At 46.6% G+C, this 3114-nt stretch overlaps 1 non-coding gene across 1 annotated transcript; it reads right to left on the bottom strand.

The window, feature by feature from the left end:
• Nucleotides 1–565: 565 nt before the first annotated feature.
• On the bottom strand, nt 566–667 carry LOC120643211. Its single transcript, XR_005662901.1, has one exon. It is a non-coding gene; the product is annotated as a small nucleolar RNA R71 (small nucleolar RNA).
• Between the last annotated feature and the right edge of the window lie 2447 nt (nt 668–3114).

Below are 3114 nucleotides of genomic sequence, written 5' to 3'. Positions count from 1 at the left end.
GCTAATGTCACTTTATGTCTTCTTTTTTTTGATTTGAAAGAAGACAGGGGTAGTGTATGACCGGTTTCTCCCTGTCGGAAAACTACACAGACAATCCAGAGAGGCTCGTGAGAAGGGCAAGACCTCGCGTCGTTCCACCTCTCGCTATCCTCCAGGCACAGAAACTCATTTCGGAGGCACCACTTGTTCTTGAGGCTATGGCTGAAAAGACTCTCTGCGAGTTCTCCTTCCCTTCCATCAACAATGTGGCCACTGGCCCCAACGTCAATGTCGGGGACGTGAACTTCGAGCTCAAATCAAGCCTCGTCAACATGGTGCAGGCTAGCCCATTCTGTGGCAAGCCAAATGAGGACGCAAATGCACATTTGCAGAATTTTCTGGAGCTCTGCGACACCGTTGTTATACGGGGTGTTGCCGCCGATGTTGTCAAGCTTCGTCTATTTCTCTTTTCCCTGCTGGGGAAGGCGAAACAGTGGTTCTACAAAGAAAAGGACATCAACACCTGGGCCAAATGCTCCAAGGCGTTCCTCGCAAAATTCTTCCCGCTGGGCAAAACAAATGACCTGCGCGCGAGAATTTCAAGTTTCCAGCAGACAGGGATGGAATCCATCCCAGATGCTTGGGAGAGGCTACAGGAATACATCCTGGCCTATCCTCATCATGGCATGGATGAGTGGCTCATCCTGCAAAGCTTCTACAACAGGCTCACAATGACATTTCGAGCCAACATTGATGCTACTACTGGAGGAGCCTTCCTCGACCTGACTATCGCCAAAGCAAAAGAATTGGTTGAGAAGATGGTCTCCAATCAGGGGTGGAGTGATGAACGACTCCAACCCTGTACAAAAGGCATGCATACCATCAAAGAGACGGATATGATTGCCGTGAAACTGGACCTCCTACTGAAGCATCACTGCGAAAGGGCCGAATTCAAGAAGCATAGAGAAAACTATGCTCGTGCCATGGAATCCCACTTCACATGCGAAGTTTGTGGTAATGATGGACACTCGGGGAACGACTGCCTCGAAACCCGTGAAGACTGCACCTACCTCAACAACAACAACAACAACGGGTACCGCCCACAACAAGGAGGCCAGGGGTGGAACCAGTCACATCCACCTTTTCTGGGAGGTAATAACTACAATCCTTCTTATAATTCGAATTTCAATTCAAACCAACCTCCCTTGAGAGAACTTGTTCTTGGCCAAGTTAAAATCAATGAAAATATAAATAAAAAGCTTTTGGCCAATGACAAATCCCTGGAAAGTTTAAATGTTAAGCTTGAAACTTTGTCTTCAACTCTTAAAAACTAGTCAAGTTTCAACAAAAAGGTTGAATCTCTTCTTGCTCAAATAGCTGCTTCTATTCCTGTCTCTGAGAATGTTAAAGCGGTGACATTGAGGGTTGGTAAGTCCACTCGTGATCCACCACACTCTAACCATGCAGGAAAAGCACCGGCAACCCAGGAAGAAGAACAACCAACAGATCAAGAAGAAACCAAGGAACCAGAAAAGGGAATGGCTCCACTGGATAATATTGAAACCAGTTTCTTGCCGTTCCCCACCCGTAACAAGAAGGCAACCGTGGATGAACAATTTACCCGTTTTGTTGAGATGATCCAGAAGATACATGTTAATGTCCCTCTGTTGGACGTAATGCATGTACCGACCTACGCCCGATATATCAAGGACATCATCAACAACAAACGGCCGCTGCCCACCACAGAAGTTATCAAGCTCACGGAAGAGTGGAGCACAACAATACTCAACCAACCCCCGGAGAAGAAGAAAGATCTAGGATGCCCCACAATCACGTGTTCAATCGGGGCACAACACTTTGGCCGTGCTTTGTGTGACTTAGGAGCAAGTGTCAGCGTGATGCCAAAAGCCGTCTACGACAAGCTAAACTTCACACAGCTCACACCAACCCCAATGTATCTCCAGCTGGTAGACTCCTCGGTACGGTATCCAGAGGGGATTGCAGAAGACGTTCCGGTAAAAGTTAGGGACTACTTCATCCCTGTCGATTTCGTGGTGCTGGACATGGACATTTCCAAGTATACACCACTTATTCTAGGAAGACCATTCCTAAGCACTGCGGGGGCACAAATCAATGTTGGAGCTGGAGAAATCCGCTTCAATATCAACGGCAAGGAAGAAAGGTTCCCATTTCAGCCCAAGGGTGAGCAATGCTCTATGATCAAAATCAAGTTTGGGCCAAATTCACGAGGCATACAAGAAGTCGTGGTAACACCACGAAAGAAGGACAACATGGTCAGCCTCGTGAAAGAAGTAATAAAGGAGGGTAAGCATGAAGAGGTGGTAATACCAGTCCAGACTACTCCACAAGATCAACCCTATTCATCAAGAGTGAAAAGTGGAGAAAGCACCGTAATCCGTCACTGCTCCTCCCAGGACGGGTGCTCAATCATAATCAAAGAGGAGTCGTGCACGTCGGACTTTAAACGACAGGCCCTTGCCAAAGGTAAATTGGTATTTATCTCATATTTGTTTTCCACTTTTCAACATTTTCTTTACACCTTATTTGTTTTTCTCCACTGCATGTCTGAAATTTTCAAAATTGTTTTCTGCATGCTGGAATTTTTTCTAGCACTTTTCCTTTTTTACAAAAAAAATACCAAAAATATTTTTTGAGTTTTTAATCCTTGGGGAAAAATAATGTGGACATCTTTTCGAGCAAACTTTTGGCCGTGCACCATATTTTCAAAGAACTTAACCGTTGAGGAAGCACCAGGCCGAAGGGGGGCACCAGGGGGCCCACCCTGGGGCCGGCCGACCCCACAGGTCGGCCGACCCAGGGCCAACGGTTCCTGGGCCCCACCTTCTCCAACGACTCCATAGCCGTTGTGGCTTGCCTCTTCTCTGGTGCACGCGCCATCTTCTCTTTAAATAGGGGCCGAGAGGGGTGTTGATCTCTCTCATATGCACACACTCACTCACACTCCCTCTCACACATTCTTGCTCGGGTTTCCATTGGATTTTGGCTCAAGTTTGGTTTCAAAAAATCTCTTTCTCTCTCTCTCATTTCTTTGTTGCAAGATTGATCACATATTTGGAGGAACAACTTTTGGGTAAGAGTTTCATTTTCATTTCA

This window comes from Panicum virgatum, chromosome 7K, assembly GCF_016808335.1.
Source record: "Panicum virgatum strain AP13 chromosome 7K, P.virgatum_v5, whole genome shotgun sequence".
Taxonomy (NCBI): domain Eukaryota; kingdom Viridiplantae; phylum Streptophyta; class Magnoliopsida; order Poales; family Poaceae; genus Panicum; species Panicum virgatum.
The sequence above is the reverse complement of the archived record's forward strand: the minus strand, read 5'-3'. Positions and strand labels throughout refer to the sequence as shown.